The 18,935-nt window shown below is 41.8% G+C and overlaps 1 protein-coding gene across 9 annotated transcripts in view; it reads right to left on the reverse strand.

The window, feature by feature from the left end:
* Positions 1–18,935, reverse strand: part of LOC117209730 (gamma-aminobutyric acid receptor subunit beta) — an 86,471-nt gene that overhangs the window by 42,780 nt on the left and 24,756 nt on the right. The window lies entirely within an intron of this gene.

Here is an 18,935-nt window from a genome sequence, read left to right on the forward strand (position 1 = left end):
AGCTAACGCAGATCCTATCCCGATCTATTAGGTTGGAAATAACTTCAGCTGCAATAATTCCAGTAATTCCGGAGGAATTCTCGAGTTCCGGGTAGCGTTATTCGAGTTTCATGATTTCGTGGTTGTACCAGTCATGCCCTATCAGCTTAAAATGGTATCTACCGGATATCGCGGTTTCACAATTATGTTCCTTCAAAGTGCGTAGGTCGTTTCAATTGGAAGTAAAGGTATGCATCGAATTGTGGTTTTCTAAGTATCGAAAAAATGTCGGGCTTTCAGTTTCAATGTTTTTCTCTTCTCAAACGCAGTGCTTTTTTTCTCTTTCCGTGTACTTTCGACTAGTCGCGCTATTTCTTATTTCGTTTTCCGTCTGGTTGCAGTCGTTCTCATTTTGCTTTCTTTTTCTTTGGTTTCGAATCCCTTGCGTTAACTTACGTTTTTCTTTTATTCGTGGAATACTTTTCCAGAACTTGCACGTTGCGACAGCTTTATCTTCCATTCGTTGTTCCTTCCGGGTTTCCCTTTGCTTGCCAAGAAACAGGATGAAAAAGGAAGGAGATCAAGAGCGGCCGCAAAACATATAGCATACGTGGCTAGCAGTGTATCCAACAGTTTCTTTCTACTCGATCGTTCTACGAAATCCCCCCATACCTCTTCTCGATTTGATTTGTGCTCGGCCTGGTACAACCAGCTTTATCGTCCAAGACAGTAAAATGCACAGCCTCTCGTGGCCGATTTCTTTCGTACGTTCGCCCCGCGATACCCTCCTTTAACTTCTGTTTAATACCATAATTTTTGAGGGGGAAATTTCTGCGCAATCCATTTTCCCGACCACGCCGCGCGTATCTCGATAAAACGACTCCGCTTTAACGACCCATGCGTCTTACAGGCGACATATACCATGCTTTTTTATTTTCTTATTACTTAAATACAACTACCTTTTTTATTCTCTTGAAATACTCTGCTTGCCGATGGAAGACAAGTGTTTCCCATTTTCACTTTGTCGACGTACAATAAGGTAGGGTTATTTGAGTCGGAAGGACATTTGAACGAAGCCAAGTCCTTACCTTGTAATTTATTAAATTCGATTGCGAACGAGTTTTAGGCGACTTATATTTGAAAACAGATTATTCGACCTGTTGTTAGTGGCGCGATAAACAGTGAGATATATCGTGTACTTACTTTGGACAGTTCTTCTTCTACGAGAATATGACTTTTACTCGTCAAAAGGAAATTGTTCGTTGAATGTTAATATTCTCATTGTCAGTTAATATCGTCATCGTGTAATTGTCATACTTCGGTACCGCGTATATATTACTTTATTTCAAAATCTTCTTTTCTTGTTTGTTTCGTTAGATTTTATATATCGTCTTATTGATATTGTCTTTCGTTGTACCTACAATACGCGATATTTTCTCGTTCTTTCTTTATTACGTTACCTTTCGGAAACCAACTCCACTTACTGTTAATTCCCTAATTTCATTAGAAAAGTACACGATTAACTTTCATTTCTCAAGAACAAAAAAATGGTACGCTCGTATAAGTTGATTTATTTCAAGAAGTACACATAAGTACCAGCGAATGGCAAGATAAATGTAAAAAGCAATGTTCGTAACATCATCGCGTTCCCGTACTTTTCGATCCTGGCTTCTGAACTTTCCTCATATACAACAAATTTGATTACTCTGTGGAAAGTTCAAGATTGAATTTTAAGTTGTTGAAGTTCCTGCGACTCGAATAATCCTCGCTGTATTTTAATCAATGGTCTTTGTTTATCCGCCTGTTCAATTACATCACCGTGGTAGAACGCCGAACAATCGTCGTTGCAAGTTTCGGCAACACCTACAAGTTGCGCAAGTGTTGCTGCACGGCCGAAGCCCCGCGGCCTTTGTCAAGATCTCTTCTCGCAATTAACAAGTTATCGGCGGCTACAAGACGTCGTCTGTTGGTCCTTCCAGCTATCGATCATCGTCTCGCCTAGGATTCTCCGGTTCTCCGTTCTTCTCGTCTTCGCCAATTCTTTCCACTCTCCCCTTTTCCCATCCTCTCCGACCATCGTCGTCCCTTCTCTTTATTCCTTTGCCAAACAGCCAACGTCACCGCGTATCGGTTATGAATTATTCATGATAAGCGAGCCGACGTGGGCACGAACGAAAAACCGGGTTATATTCTGGTCACCGGACGCTGTACATAACCGAGAGAAGAGGCGTGTGTGCGCGAACGAAAACGCTTTGCAGTGTGATTTACGCTAATTTCGGCACCGATTTACACGCTCGACCACAGCCAGGAAGCCGGTAAGTGCGCGGACGCATCCTTCCGGCCAGTGTCGCGTGTGCGCTTTTTATCGCCGCTCCGCCAACAAATTTCCCACCGTCGCCCTTCTCTCTCAGTTTGCCCCCCATATTTCTCTGTCCGGTTGTACGAGTCAGAATTAGTTCGCCGTTACCTCATGCTAATGAACGCGAGTGCTGATTAAATTTCTATCTTTTGCCCGTCGGTTAATATTCCTGGCAGCGAGCATGGCGCAAAAAGGGACGAGGGTGTAGCGCGCGGTAGAAGCATTGGCTGAGCGCGTGTTTTATTTACAAGCTCTTAGCGAATTCATTGCTGCGGCTGTTTGCTAGGTTTTACGAGAACCGACGGAAATGTTCTGTATTTTTAGCGGGACTCGAGAAATTGTTGAAACGACGTATCTCGAATGTCGGTCCTTTCTCTAGTGTCTTGCGTCATGTTTATTCTACCATTGCAACTAACAACGATTATAGTCTGGTTCTTTTTATGGATAATTTCTTATGCAAAGTTGATAGGATTGTTGTGTATAAAAATGTTTTAGAAGCGAAGTACGTTCGGAAGTGTCTGTTTTGCAGGAAAAATTTTCTAAACGACGCTGCACATTTTTCCGTTCACACGTTCGAATTGTACGACGAAACCGATTCGATCGCAGTTTAAGAATACACAAAGATATACAATGTCGTGTAAAGATTGGAAGATGGGTGTTATTTAGGAGAGAAGATATTTGCAAAGATTCTCTTTACGCGAAAGATGCTTCACCTCACCCACTGTGCGATGAATATTCGTTTGAAACATTTTCTTGTTCAATCGCTGCAACCAAATCGGACATCGTGGCAACAAATTCATACCGCGCCCTATATATAAATTCAGTATACTTTTACCTGAAAATGTCATCTAATCCACTGTTTTATCAACAACATCGAGAACTCTGTTTACCACGGCTGCACAGATAATCATTTTTAAATCTAGACTGTTTCTGGCAAACTGTTTTTTACGCAACATCCTCGTAGATATTCACGATTTTCCAGCGATGGAATAAATCGAAATATTCCCCGGCTGTTATGCGTATACACACGTTGGTCGTTTCTCAACGTCCGCGGCTGGTCTCCCCATCAACCCCCTGTTCTGTCCCTCTGCCTCTGCCTCTCCCCGTTGCCACATAATTATCAGACGACGCTTTCATTGACGTCGTGCGGTGCTATTTTCACGCGGCGACCGGTAATAAATAACGCGCGTAATGGGATCGGAAAAACGTGTTCACGGATGGTCGTGCAGATAGCGAAGAGAGAGAGAGAGAGAGAGAGAGAGAGAGAGAAACAGCCTGTGAAAAAATTCGAAATGGAGCCGGTTGCCGATACAAGCAGTTGGATTTGAACACGTCCGGATACATTTAACGTTGGAACGCGTCATCCATCGTTAAATCCATTTGTCACTGTCCAAATGAGCACGGTGTCCTCCTACCTCTTTTCGTGCTCGCGAATCCTTTCATCCTTCGTCGCTTTCGACGGCATCGGTGCGCGAAAATCTCACATAACGTTCACGAGGGATCGATCATGTACGAGGGATTAACCGCGTGCGCCAAAGGAAAACGTTTTTTGTGCGTTAAAAAATGTGTAAACGATGGTTCCAGAGTTTTAAGAATTCCTCTTTTTTCCTTAGCTTTCCGCTTATCCTTAGTTTGTTTGCAAAAGGCCTTTTCTCGTTTAGTTACAGACGACGAGTTTAATTTTTGGTAAGTTTAGAGGCTTGCAAAATTCGTAATTTTAATTTCCAAGTAATTTTTTATCATGACACGGACGGCGGGAAGTTTTGTATTTGATAAACAGAAGAAGATAGTTTGGAAGTTTTGAGAATGTTCTTATTTTTTACTTGTTATTAATTTACTCTTCGTAAAGCGAGTAGATATTTTCCTGTTCAGTTATGACTGGCGAGTTTAAGGTTTAACGTTCGGCGAATTTAAGAGTCTCTAAAGTTCATCGTATCGAAGGATATTTGACATTAACGCTGTCTTTATGGATTTAAGCGTTCGCGATGGAAAATTTTGTTTTTCCATAGAAACGTAGGATGTCGGTATTAAGGCACTAAAGTGGCTTAAAAAAGTGACTGAAGCGAGCGATGGTTGAAACAAAGATATATTTTTCACCGGTTACCTGGTAATGAAACTATATTTAATACGCTGTTACCTCGTTTACCACGTATTTATGGGCCCCGGTATAAAAAAAGGTAATCCTCCAATGGTTTTGAAGTAGCGTAAAAAGCATCGTGACTAATTTTGAGGAACAAAAGTATGTACGACAGCTTCATACATAAATGCTCGCGATGTATTAAACCTCGTAACAAACGAATATTTGAATTTTCGAAACTTTTGTTAAAATCATCGAGCCCGTTTTAACAAGAGTTCGCTGATCGTAAGATTTCAAGAGCCACAGATTTCCTCGAGATTTGCTCGAAACGACTCGAAATCTTCGTCTACATTTCGTTGTACGTAAAATCTTCGCGTTCGATGACGCGACCATTTTTAACGTTTCCAAAGATTCCATAAGAGAGTGGAGCATTGTTTCCTGTTAAACGATGCGTTCAACAATACTCTCGGCTATTTCCGTTGATTTTTAATCGAACGGAAGACAATTGGCCGAAAGTCGGAGATGTAGAAAGCTGTTTGGAATATCGCCAAAGCGGTTCCGTGGCCGTTTTAAAATTCAATTAAAACGGTTACTGTTCCCCTGGAACGCATCACTTCCTGTACACATTCGGCGTTATTCGTTTTAATAAAGGCGCCCGGTGAATTACTCGCGTTGTCGGCCAACCAAGATTGGATCCCGCGGTAATTAAACGCCGAATGTGAACCGGTCCCGCGTAAGGTGTATAATACACCTCTCTCGCTGAACGTCGCGCGGAAGTATAATTAATGCACGTAGTAATACGTTTATTCCGACCATTTTCAACTGCCTTTCCGTCGGTACCCGTCATTTGTGCTTCCCGTTTGAATACATTAGGATAATCCTGAATTGCAGATGAACGGTTGAGAGGGTTAATCCAGAGTTATACGAATATGATACGCTCTGTGCTCCGTAAATCGTAACCAACTAAAATCGAGTTAGGGATACCGTGTTCTAGGAACGATTTATCTTCACATCGGTGAGCTACGTGTATATATTTCAATTTGTTACAACAAATTTTCACGCTACGTCACGTTTTCAACGAATAAATCTCTCTATCCCCACCTATTCAACTACGAAACAACGGTGTGCGATTACGAATTCAAGCCCCGTATCTCGGCTCCGTCGAATTAACGATACAACGAAACAGATGCTCGAACCTGGTTCGAAAATCCGGCCGCGTTTTCAGCGCGAATCCAACGTCGAGTTGACACTTTGACGCAGAAATGTATTACACCCAAGGGGTGGGGGGAGGAGGAGGAAGACGAGGGAATGTTACGGTGCGGGGGGGTTGCAGCCCGAGTTCGGGGCCGAGCGCGGCTTTCGATTTTTCCGGAGGAAATTAAGAGAGCGAAGATAAATGGAAAACCGTTCGCAAAACGGTTTACGTCATAGTTCGGTAGTTAGGATAGAAAAAGGGGGGAGAGGGTGAGAAGAGGCAAGGGGAATGCAGCATCCAGCAAAGCTTATCGACGCATCTGTGTGAGACTGTGTGCGCGAATTTGACGTCACCGGCCGCCCCTCTCGCCCTCGCTCCCTTTTCTCTACCCCGTCGGTGTGACGCCCTCTATGTGGGTTATGACGATAGCAGGGGATACGCGCTCGGTTAACCCCTTGGCTGTGTACGTATTTGGTTCAAGCTTGCGAAAACAGCCGCGTGCACGATGCGAAGGCATCCCCTGGCCAACTTTGCACGCGCATAAATACAGGCACACCGTTACAAGGATAGACACACGCGCTGCCTTCAACGCCCGTGTGCGTTAATTTCCCGCGCTCCTCCCTCGGCTATTTCTTTTTTCTTTTTTCGTGTCCGTTCTCTTTCCATTCGTCCCTCTTGCAGCCTATTCTCTTTTCGCCCAGCCAGAGATCACTGATTCTCCGCGAATCGTGATTTCACCGTGAAACAACGTGAAACTTTGGAAAAGCGGGCGCGAACGACGGTGGAAAGTTTCCCAACCCATAGGCTGTGTTCGCGCGTTTCGACAAAAGCCAGACGGCTGCCTCTCGACATAACGAATTAGAGAAATTTTAACATGGCTCGACGAGCAAGCTCGTTTTTTAAACGAGTTCACGCGGATCGTGAAATTTTTCACCCATTCTTTGCCCTTTCTTCTTATCTCGTTTCGAAGCGATGTTGTCAAGGTGGTCTGTAATTAAAGAACGTTGATTCGAGTAATTTAAATGCAACCGGAGGTGCGAGCTTCCGTTACTTTGAAAGACGTAGCGAAATGCGACACAGAAAACGGATCAAGGAAAATTCCTTGATCCACTCGACGTTTATCGTTTGTGAGCGAAGAAATCGTGGCATTGGCGCGTGGGCGTTCACGACAGAAGAGAAATCGGACGACAGCGAGAGAGGCTGGATTCAGTTCTGGATCAATGAAAAACTTAATCTATTTGTTTCGCATGCGTCTAAATTTGTCTGTGTTCCTTTGTGTGATTGTTTGTGGGCTGAAGCGAACGGTAGGTAGCGCTCGGTTAATCTTCCTTTCATCCGTGTTTCTTGTTTCAGGTCGGCTTAAGGAGAGGACCATCGCAGTGTGAGAGCGTCGTCGCTTTCCAGGCAACCACGTCCGGTATTTAGGTAAGCGACACTGTTGCGGGCGTCGACGGACGATAAGAAAGACGGAGAAGCCCTATTAGACGAGCGACCCTGGCGGCGCTTAAGTCGCTATCAGTCTTGTCTGTGTTCTCGTTTCATCCCCTCTTTTTGTCCTCGGCCATTATCGTTTGACTTCAAATTAACCCGAAAAAATAACATTTTCCAGTGGCGTCCCGTTGTGCGCCATCGTTTTCACTGAAAGACGGAACGTTTCAACGGAGGAAAACATTCGAAACGTGCTTTCCGCGCGAAAGTTCGCGTGTTTGGTTTGTAAATATGGGCGGAACGTCGACAGAGAAAAGGCGAGAAAGAGCTTTCGAAACGGATTTTGCCGTCGTGGCGTTTCTTTAACTCGTTCGACGATACTTTCAGAATGTTCAGCTGGTGCTGTGCTTGACGTTATAGTTCATGGAATCGAACATCTGCCTCGAGTTACGTGTTGCAGTGTTAATGAACGCTTGAAACGACACTTCGAGCGCTTTATAGGTTTTTACCGACTCTCTTATTTGAAATTTTGATATTCTATAGATATAGATTTGAGACAAATGTTCTAGAGAGATCTGTTAAAATGTAGCGGTATTGGATATATTTTCCGAACTTTTAGTTTCGCGTATATTACGATTAATATTACGTTTAGTTGAATCGAACGTTTGTTCCGACTTACGCATTGAAATGTTAACGAACGCTTGTTCGATCAACATTTCAAGCATTTTCGGAATATAAAAGAAGTAAAAATTCATTCGTTTTACAATTTGTATATTTGTAAATAATTGAAGAAATCTAAAGAAGCATTCTACGAGGATTTCTAAAAAATTCACGAGCGAATACGTTGGTACTGCAGATGTTTTCTGTATTCTTAATTTCCGTTATAGATCATCGAATCCAACGTTCGAGTTTAAATGTCAATAACCACTTGAGCTCGAATTTCCAGCACTTTAAGAACTAATTCCTTAAAATTCTTTCATTTCAAAATTGATAATTTATTAAATACGAGAATCGGAGAGAAAAGATCGTAAGAAGAATTTGGGAAAAATTTGCAAACGAAATTACCACAGGTTTCTAAGTTGTTTCTTCTCAGAATATCCGCGAATCTTAAGATCTCTGATAAAGCCAGCCGCAACGGAGCCTCGGGATTATTTCCCTAAAGGGCACGGTTTAGATCCGGAAGCTTCTAATAGATTCAATTGCAAACACCTGGCCCGTGAAAGTCTCAAGAATCTCATTTAGGTATTGGGTTTGCCGCAGGGATATTCTTGGGTTTCTTATTAGGAAAGTGGAAGCATCGCTCTAACAACACCAAACAAGTTTTTTAATTATTGAAATACATATAGCGAGTCGTACTTCAGCAATTTTTTTCATCGTGAAACGCTGTTTTTAACGAAGAATCCGCAAGAATTATCTAACAACCCTACTATCATTTCCAAAGAATCTTCGCTCATTAAGCCATTGAAATCTCTGCCGTGCCACTCCTTTCTCGAAATCTTCTTCTACATTTAAACCAGAAACCACTTCTACCAAACTAACTCGTATGTCAGCGAAATTAGGAACGTTCTTTGCTACAAGAATCCCGTTTTATACTGCGTAAAACCACGAGGATAGCATCCGTTAGAGAAATCCAGGGCGAAAAAAATCCCGGAGCATCCCCTTGAACGAATCTCTCGACGTTGGACGATCGCTCGATCTCAATTTTGTTTCGCGTGAATTCGTCGGTTGTGTCCAGCCATACTAACGGTCCTGCTCGTCCGCATAGAAGGACGAACGACGGGGTTGTATACGTCAAACGATTGCCGCGATGTAACGAAGACGAGGACCAGAATGAGAACGAGGGCGAGGGTGAGGGCGAGGGTGAGACACGGCTCATTAAACGTCGACCTCCTCCCTCGGCAAACGGACCGACGGTACAAGAGCTACACGCTGGAAATTGTTGTGCAAATACGACTACATTTATCCTGCAGCCTCTTGGCAAGCGCATATATTATTCAACGAGGAATACTGCGCCTTTCTCGTTCTCCCCGTTCAATCTTATCCCCGCGCGCGCTTCGTTTATTTTATTCTCCTTGTTTTGCATGGGCGTTTTAGACGACGAGCAGAGAGTCGAAAATCTCGACTCGAAGTCTCGAGAGTCTCTGGCCTGCTTACACCGTAGCAGCGACGTTGGCAACGTCTTTCACGTTGGATCGTTTCAGGATCATGGTTCCAGATACGATCACGCGCATACGGGTCGACCGACTTACGTGTTTTACGATGGAATCCACAGGACGCTGGTTTGGCGCGTGATAAACGCGCGCGCATGCTATCAAACATAAAATTAAGATCGCGGAAAACGGGACGCGTTTGAGTACTCGCATGTACTCGCTTTGTCCCCCTCTTGCACGATGCGTCGTTCTTTTTCTACGGGATTTGCGTTAATCCTGCACTCTCAGACTTGGTTGCGCCATTCTATCTTACACACGTTAGATCTTCTTTTAACTTGCTATTTTCCCGAAACTCCTCTTTGTTTCTTTCTATTCGAAATACGATTGTAAATTGCGAAGTTTCTCGATTTATTATCGATTCTCTTTGTTGTTGACGAAACGAACGAAACGGATCGCAAGTTTTACACCTGAGCGAACGAGTTGGCTCGAAATCGAAATCGTACGCGATTACAAGCTCGTCAATGGGGATGACAGCCGGCTCTTTATCGCCATTCGTCGCACTCTTGACCGTGGCCGTGTTCGCAGTGATGGACGTAAATAACGAGACTGCGCCAGTCCACATGAATAAGAGAGATCGCAGATACGCAACGAGACAACAAAGACACTGTTCTTGTTGTCCTTATTGCTACTCGTTGGCCTTTTTAGCCGTCACGCGTTTCACGATCACGAACGCGAACGATTAACCAAGATCGAAGATACAACGGTCGTCGACAATGACTACAACAACAAGAACGACTGCCACGACGACAACGACACGCGGAGCCGAGCCGGTTCGTCGGGAACTAACTTCTCATTGTCTTTATTGCAACTCCATGGTCGGCTTATCTGCGGAACACGCGATGTTCCCAAGAACTCTCGTAGATAAGAAGTTTTTCGTTCAAAACAGCAAAGAACATCTTCGTCGTGTTATTGCTATGATCATCGTTACGGCTGCTGCTTAAAAAAACTCGCATTGTCCGCGGAATACGGCAAAGAAAAAAAAGTCTCCCTTATGGTTGAACCATTTTCGGTAGACACGTAATTGTCATAGTTTGCCCTCAGCACGTTCCTTCGTCCTTCTCTTCGTTCTATGCGCAAAGTTTTCTTTTATTAATCTCTCTTGTCTCTTTATGCCCTCCGAATCCTGTACTCCCGTTGATTTTCGATTCAATGGCGTGTCGATACTTTTATCATCGTACAAAAGCTTTCTCCGTTTCGATATTTATCGGAATATCCCTTGAAATTAAATTTCTCTTGGAACATCGTGAAAGTGGTGGAAATTCCGTTACGTCGAAGCTAGAGGCCAACGAGAAAGGATCTGCGGGGATCGAGAACGCGCGAAGAAAGTCGCCGGACGAATTTCAAGGAATAACTCTTCTATATCGTGGTGGTGGCGGTGGCGGGGGCGTAGGAACCATCGGGGGTAGGTTTTCTCATAAAAGTTTCTCGGCCGAGTCGACGGCGCCGTCTCGTATTTCGCTGCAAGTAAATTCTCGTTGTCCTTATTACGATTCGTGGTCGGCTTATCCAAGGAGCACGCGATGTGCCTGGGAATTTAGATAAGCATCCCTTGGCCTAGACCGTACGAACGTCGGAATCGGAACTTGTACACGACTTCCACCTCTCTTCTGAAACCTTCTCCGCATCGTTTCTCAGCCAGGTCGACTCGTTTAAAGACGGCTATTAGACGGTGGGCCAAGGAACGGCTACCATGTATTTCTCGGGGTAGCTTTAAAAATGCATAGCTACCACCTGCGGGGACGGCGTACGTGTCGTTCGACGATGAACTTAGTCGTTTTTCTGCGTTAAACGCGAATTACTATGTTGGAGACTTACGTTGGTCGTAGGATGTAGCCCGCCGTGCGAATCGGTTTATAAACACGTCTGTTACTGATCCAATTTTCGTTATCTAAGTAACGTTATATAAGTAGCAATGCAACGAAATTCAATATTTACTTATAAATTCGAACGAAAATGAAGTATCCAAAATTCACTTCATAGAAAGATTCATTTCGTAGAATAGTACTCTTAAGATGTAAATGATCCATTCTTATCATACTTATGCATTCGATGTTCATCAGCTGGTTTTGAAGCTCAGTATCAAAACTTTGATATTTCAATGAATCGAACTGCTTCCAATTGGTAATCGAATGGCGACAGTCAGAAACTTTTATCGAATTCTTGCAAGAAATTTGAGAAAATTACACCGAGTTACGGATAACGAACAGAATTCCCATAAATGTTAATCTCAGTTTAAAAATAATAGAGAGAAGCGATTCTAAATAAATGGTATATTTCTGGCAAGTGCTTCTAAACCGGTGTTCGATTTTGCCTGAAGGTATTTATCGGCGGCTTGAATTTGTTGTGCTTCGATTCCGATGTTTCTAAAACTACTGCTCCTCTTTTGGAAACGTTTGAAATATCTTGCGCCTTGTTAGCTTTTAAGCAAACTTATACAACTGAACAAGTTGTTGGAAAGTGTTGAGAACTGTGAATCTTAATCGCCGAAATAAATGTATAGGAACACTTGGATTACACTTAGAATTGATATCAAAATAGTTTCAGATTTATTTGATATGTGATTTACAAGATATTCGTCGATACACATTTGCACGCGTCTCAGAACTCTCTTTGTCTCAGTATCTTCTTTATCACACTACCAACCGAACAGTTGCATTCTTCTGTTTTACGAGACGCACATACCCCCCACACACTCATACTCATATATGTGTGTCACTACTACGCGGCTAATCTAGTGTAGTCATATCTCAATAGAAAGCAATGGCTAAATATCGCTATTGAGATATGTATAATTTTGCGTGCTAGACTAGATTGGCCGCGTAGTAGTGACACACGTATGTGAATATGAGTGTGTGGAAGTATGTGTGCGTCTCAAAAGTAGATGAATGTAACTGTTCCGTTGGCAGTGTGGTATGGAAGATGGTGAGACAAAGAAAGTGCTGAGAGTGCAAATGTATATCGACGAAGATCCTAGAAATCGTTTATTAAATAAATCTAAAACTATTTTAATATGAATTCTAAGCGTAACGTTCGTGTTCCTTTACTTTTATTTCGGCAATTAAGATTCACAATTCTCAGCAATCGCGAACAAAAAAAAAATGAAGATGGCACATAGAAAATAACAAAACTTCTGTTTCGTTCAATTTCGAAATGGAAATGGTAAATTTGTATATTTTAACTATAAGAGAAGAGTACAAATAACAGAAAAGTACTCGGATCTGTGTCACATGCAGTGTACGTGTTGAAGCTACTAAAGGTCGCTTCTATGGCTCGTATAATTAACCAAGATCGATGATACCGAAGACGCGAGGCGACCAGCAATATCGGTTCGATGAAACAATCTTTGATGATCGACGCTCCGATGTGGCGGGAACAGTGGGCCAGTTTGCTTTTCCGCCTTTGCTCGCCGCAAAGTTTGTTTGCTTTACGTAGGATGGAAAGAGTAATTATCGTTCTCGCGAAGATTCAACAATCTGTTCCGTTCCTTTTCTCTGGAGCTGTTTGGAAATGACACCTGGCGAACGCTTCTGTTACCAATCATGCAAATATCTTGAATTCAATGGTCCTCCCTTAGATTCTCTTAATTCAATATTTTTCACGCGTATAGCGGGAAAAATCTTTCTATATAGTTCAGTTCACGCTTCTGATCAATTGACGGTGATTTAAATATAAAAATGCGATAGTGTCTTGCAATTTCATATTTTTATAAACGTAACTAATGAAATGAAGTCTAAATAGAGATATGTTTCGTCTAGCAAATACCAGGTACTTTATTTCCAAAACATATTCCTGTTCGCGAAACAGCAACGAATCGTTTTCGTCGCGACAATTGGCATTAACATCGCCAGTAGCAGGACATACGTTGCAGCCATAAAGAAATGTAGCGATGCAGAACGAAAGCGTCTTCCTTATCGCTCGACATTTTAACGATAACACAAAATGTATCTTGCTTTACTGTACGTTTCATAGACTGAACACCGGCATAGACGTATCGCCCCGTCTAATAGACTACGCTTACGCTTCTATGAAGCGACGACTCGTAAATAGTGGGCCATAACTTCGTTGATTCCTATAAAACTACCTGTCTAAATCGAAGTCAATTTCACCTGTGTGAAACGAACGCGAAAGAGGTACATTCCGGGCGTTCACAGCGATAACAACGCGGACAAGAAAGATCGTTAGAGTGTCGACTAACCAACGTCGGGTCGCGACTCGACGCAACAACGATGACGGGTGCAACGAGCACGCTGCAGGGCGTTTACCATTATCTAATGGACATGCCAGTCGAATGCAACGAGCCGTTATTCTTACGTCTTACGCTGGTTCCTCGTAGCCAGCAGGGCGTAGCTCCGTTATTAAAGTCCAACCTCGTTCACAGCTTGGAGACTATAACCGGCTAGATTAGCCGGCCGCCCGTTTCTTACGTTAGAAATGCCGGTCGACCGGGTTTATACAGTCGTTTACGCGTTTCACGCTGCTCCAAGGAAGCTAGATGAAACGCTATAAATCCAGGTTGTATCGTTTCACGCTTGGAAAGCTTAAAATGCTTTTTCCTTTTTACGATGACAGGCATCGTTGCATGCCTCGATGCTTCTTGATCATTTTCGCCGTTGAAGTTATGTTTCCAGTCTGTAATTTACAGACATAACGGGCTTGATGTAGTCAACAAGGGTGGAGAACGTTAGGTTCGTTTTGTAATTGTGTTGCGACGTGGATTTATGAGTAGTTCAGACGATGTATGGTTGAGTGAAACATCGCGCAACTTGTGTCACGTTTTTGATGGCTTCGTTTGTAGCATTCGTCTTCGAGTTCTTTGAGTCATCGTCTGACGTCTGGATCAGTTCCCTCTGATTTCCTTATTCCACGAACGATAGGAAAGAGACGAAGAAAAATTGCATTTTATTTAGATACGGCAGTCGGTATTTGTCGGTATTTTTAATTACCACATCCTGTGTCTTAAAAATAACGATCAGCGAATTGTGTGTTTGGAAACACGAAGGAAGGAATAATCTTATTATCAGCGACTGACTGTTTGTAAATCTTTCGTGATAATAATTCGTAACGCTCAATATACCGAGGAGTTTAGTTTATCTCGAGGGGAATACCCGACTTTGAAAGAACTGGCCGTATTTTTGAAATATCCTCGCCTTGAAATATCACGAATCGCAGTTGTTTAAAAGTTTGTTCGACAGGCATTAATCAGTTATCTGGCGGAGCATCTGCAAACAAAGCTGTAAATACTAAACGCACGGCAAGCAGAATTTTATCAACGGCCGTGAGAACCAGGGTGCCGACTAACGATAAGTCTGGTCGATCGGTCCGTAGTTGTAATTATAGCGTGATTTAATGGTGTTGGAGATGCGCGGCCGAGCTTAGAAGAAGCGGGATAAAGGCGGACAACTGTTATCGACGATAATGACGTATGGGTCTTCGTAAAATAGAGCGTGCACGCGAAATCACGATGATTTTGACGGGAATTGGTAAAGCGTGAGCTCGCGATCGATAAGCAATAAGCAGTAAATCGGGACTGCGCCTCTCTTGCAGCATGCAAATCATCCGAGGGCCTCTAATAAGTGGCTGCATAGCTAGAAAGGAGAAATTGCGCGATTTCGACCCGACGCGGGATTATGCATCGTATATACGTGCTACTGTAATCTTGGCAAATAACATTTTTCATTTCGGCTTCGGTTTTTGCCCGAAGAAATGCAGCTGTGGCACGCTATCATTTTTTCCCCTTCGCTCCGTTTTCTCCGATTCTCTCTGTCGATAATATCGTTTCCAAGTTTTTCATTTCCTACGATCGTTCTTTAATGGCAACTTTACCAGTTCTTGTTGCTACGTTGTTACGGTGGTAATTGGACTGTGAATTTTTATGCAAATTCGTATTTTTCTGTGTACGGTCGAACAAACTAAAGCCGAAGATTTGTACCGTTAAGTACCATAAACACCCCATTGGCGTATTACAGTCAAAGGTTTTCTCGCATAGCAATTTACCAGCTAAAAATATCAGTGAATTAGAAAGAATTGAATTAGAACAAGTTCTTTTCTAAAAGAGAATGATCAATTCTCTTTTAGATTTACGTATGTCATTAATAATATTAGATTGTATAAGAGACCACAGCGTTCTATCTTAAATATTTCATACATTTTTGTATGTCACGTGTATATTTTTAAAATCTGCGATCTAACGATAAATCATACGTCGATTACGAAGGTAATAAAATAATTACGAACAATATCGTATTGTCAGGAAACGATTCGATTTTTCAGCGTAGTTCACGCAGTTTTAAAAATATTTCATACAACGATGTAGTATATAATACTAAAGATTGCGTATAATGACCTGTTAGAGAATTTCCAAGTTTCTGTTATATCGCAGCTAGCCGCGTGTTTCCACGAACAGAACACGGTCGTTCCGTGTAATACTTAATTAACTAATACACACGTTGTTTCTTCGCCCGCGTGAATGAATATTAATTAACGAACGTTCCTCGGTTATTTGTGGAACACGGCTACACAACCACAGCCGCCGATGCATCGATGCACAGTGTTCGTTCGCAGCGTCGCGTCGTCGAAACCCGTCTTACAAAGTTCGAACGATTTGCGAACTGCAGTTCCACGCGAATGGCGTACCAAGACCTTGTCATAAAGTTACGCTTTATCGTGTTTCCCCTGACATGAACGCGGCTTACTTCGATCTGCCAATCACGAGTTCGGCTCCTGGAAACGCGAAGCTACCCGCGTTCGTGCCAGGATGTACAAAATGAAATCGACTCGAACGATCGTTCAGCCTTGCCTTCGTTTTCAAGCGCTGGACGAACAGCCAAACTTCCATCGTTTCTTCTCAAATTAGTTCCATTCTTTTTGATACGATATCAGACTAGAAAGAACGCCATCGTTCTTATTACGTTTTGCTAAAATATTCAAATGTCGTTAATTCGTTCGTACTCGATACTGTGCGCTATTTAATTCAGACAAATTATCAATTAAATACAGTTTAATAATACACGAGATAGGTAAGCGATCGTCAATTAAATCGATTGCATAAATGACGAATACGTTACAACTTTGATTATCCGAACCAATCGTGACACAATTGCGTTTTCATACGAGGAAAGACCATTTGCTTCGAACTATTTTATAAATATCGTTTCGCGAAGAGAAACAAAAACTGTTGGATAAAAATTGTGATAATTTATTTCGCTTTCTATGCTCGTTTTCTAATTTTTCTTATAGAGGACCATTTGCAAATTTCTCGCTAATCGATGTTCCGATAATCGACCGTTCTGACTCTGATAATCGACGTATTACCGTATATTTGCTTTCTTTAAAACTATTTTTAATTTTAGTGCGTTATGATTTTCGTGCAAAAGAAATCCTTGAAAATCGACAAAAGAGGATAATTTTCCCATGGTCTAAAAAAAAAATTTCAATTTCGAAGGAGTTAACGCAAGAAAATACTCGAAGAAGTAACAAAAGAGAATTATAAAACGACTTGATCGCGAAGTAGCGCGAAAGCTTCGTTCTATAGTGACATGGAAACGTTTGTAATTTATTTCTGTCGTTCCCGATAGGGCAGGTCAAGTGTAGAGAAGAAAAGGCAAAGCGGTGTGTATCAGGCCACTTCCGATAAGCATAGCCCTGCAATTGCCAGCAGCTTACCTATATGGTTGTTCTAACACGCAATGAAGATCTGCGTTCACGATAACGGCCACTTTAGATTCGCTTTTGCCTATTCCTTCTCTATTCAGCTATCCTCCATTCGTTATATTACACATCGACAGTGCCATCATGCGGTCTTAATTTCGCCATAGGAACATTGTCAGTCTATGTCCATTCGGTCCTTAACGTTGATCTCTTTAGGTTATAGCGTATAACACTAACGGCCGTGTATAATTCGTGTGTATCACGTTACATTTCCATAGTGGCACATAAATTTTTTTTATTTCTGGAATACGTGCCACTAGAATTCCAACACGTTCTAGAAACTTGTAGAAGGTTATTTTACACCCTGAAATACTTTTTCCACACCTTTTTCCTGTAAAACCTTTACTTTCCCGCGTGTTCTGATTTTTTCTACTTTTTTCTTTTTTACGGTGTCGCTTATTATTTTCATTGCCAGTATTTTTTCCCCTTTATTTTCCTTTTCTAATGTTTCTTCGTCGCTATAAAAACAGCATAGTGAAACATAATTTCAGCAGTAAAAATTGTTGAAATTTTTTTCCCGATGCCCTTGTCATGTCCGCTTTATCGTCGGAATTCTTCTTTCTTCAGAGGGTTGGTGTTCCATCTTGTTAGAACTCCTACTATCCCTTCTGCGGTAAGATTGCTTCCCTGTTTTTATACAAGTCCCAATTTCATCATGGTAGAGTGTACCATAAGAAGCTATTGCCGACGTGAAACCCCCAGAGTGATAGATTATTTCCTACCACTAATTCGGGATAGCTGTTGTTCGCGGAAGTAGTTAGAGCTGGAAGGGAATCCCCAAAAACGTCGACAGTAGTTAGGTAGTCGTATAGGCCGACTTGGAACGGAATTCGAGAGAACGACCACTGATGACAGTGTGGGCGAACACTGTCTGTCGTAGGTATTCGATCAAGAGGCGTTTTTTATTTTTGGAGTCGTTTCAAATATTCTAGCATTTGTAAGGATTGAAAGAAGATTTATTAGATTTATTAAGGTTAATTAGAATCGTGAGAAATATGCAGTTTTATCCATTATTTCGTACAGTCTGACGATCGATGCTTCTCTTCTCATCTCTCCTGACAAGTCGATTAATTTTCAATAACGCACACATGAAAGAACGCTTTTTATGAACACTTTAATGAACGCGTACATCAATTGACGTTCTATGCGAAACAATCGCATTGGAATGTGTAAATACGATACAGAGGCATTTCAAATGTTCGATATGTAAATCGGATAATATTAAGTAAACGATGTAAAAATAACATCGTGATTAATTTTCATCAAACATCGTTGTAATGCAACGGTAAAGAATTAATTGCAAATCCTAGTTCACGATCGATCATCGTACGTATGTAAACGATGTTTATGTAAATTGTCTCATTTTTTAACGATACAACAAACGCTGGTAGGTAGAAAAAATATAGCGAAATCATAAAATCATCTAGCAGTATGTACGTTGTGCATATGTTTAATCGTTTCAGTGAGTAAATTGACAGATGATTGATTGATCGCGAAGATTATAGCCGAAAATTTCAGCGAGGGATGCAGGAAGTACATTTAGCCTAAGCTCGTTTATATCGAAAGGGACGGAATACCGTAATCGGCTCTGCGTTACTGCATTAATCAGTATCACTAGTTGATACTTTAATTTACAATTCCATTATGTCAAGGTGATTCAATTTTGGATGATTTCTGTCCACTGTAGAATGGCGATTCTTGTCTGAATATTGTCTTGCGCGGATATATCTAGAATGAAATTAATTCTTTTTCATCAGATACGCGGACATACTCATTCTTCTTCCTTGCATATTAAAGTACCGTGTTTCATTCTGTCGCTATGAATATTACAATACCATAACTCTTTCCCACCATCTGTTCGCTATTATCCTTTTATTATTTCATACATCAACTAAATTCACGCACGCACGCATAATCATGATTCTAAGATAGAATTCTAAATTATTTCTCGTAATATATACTTGTTCCTTATCTTTCGTT

The sequence above is a fragment of the Bombus bifarius genome, unplaced genomic scaffold, assembly GCF_011952205.1.
Source record: "Bombus bifarius isolate JDL3187 unplaced genomic scaffold, Bbif_JDL3187 scf7180000008193, whole genome shotgun sequence".
NCBI classification, from domain to species: Eukaryota; Metazoa; Arthropoda; class Insecta; order Hymenoptera; family Apidae; genus Bombus; species Bombus bifarius.